This window comes from Alligator sinensis, unplaced genomic scaffold (assembly GCF_000455745.1).
Source record: "Alligator sinensis unplaced genomic scaffold, ASM45574v1 scaffold861_1, whole genome shotgun sequence".
NCBI lineage: Eukaryota > Metazoa > Chordata > Crocodylia > Alligatoridae > Alligator > Alligator sinensis.
Window position 1 is genome coordinate 811,156 of NW_005842153.1, and position 776 is coordinate 811,931.

A 776-nucleotide genomic window follows, 5' to 3' on the forward strand; every position below is an offset into this window, starting at 1 on the left:
AACGAAAGCTAAATGCTTTTAGGATGCCTATCCCCCACCCCTCCAGAGCAGACATTTCTAGATGTCAAGGGGGTAGGACTCGCCACACACGAGAGAGAATTTTGAGTAGCAGTTTTCAAGGAGAAGTTTACTTTTGGCGGGGAAGGGAGGGATAATGCCCAGATCTCTCGGAATAAAGCACACAAGCTAGACAGCAATGCAACTACAGCTGGACGGACCGCAGGGCTTAGCATTTCCAGGAGAGGACGGGTGATCGCTCGCATAATCGACAGATCCTGTGCCTTGAACTCAGGCAGACCCCCCACCCCCGGCCCCAGCCACCACCTCCCTTTTGCATTTCAGTCCCTTAGTCAAAAATGAAAGATAGCACTGCTCGCGGGTGCACAGCGAGCGGCGGCCGCCGGAGCTGGGCAAGGAATCGCTTGCATTTATCGCGCGACAGCTTTCCAACATCCCCCGTACACACACACACTACTGGTCTCTCTCTCTCTCTCTTTCACACACACACACACACACACACACACACACACACACACACTGGTCCCAGACACACACACACTGGTCACACACTCACACACATACACACACATACTAGTCCCATACTCACACATGCATATACACTGATCCCATCCACACACACTGGTCTCATACACACACACACACACACACACACACACATACTGGTCACACACACACATACACACACAGGTCCAATACACACACATTGACCTCACACACACACACACACACACACACACACACACACACACACAAAC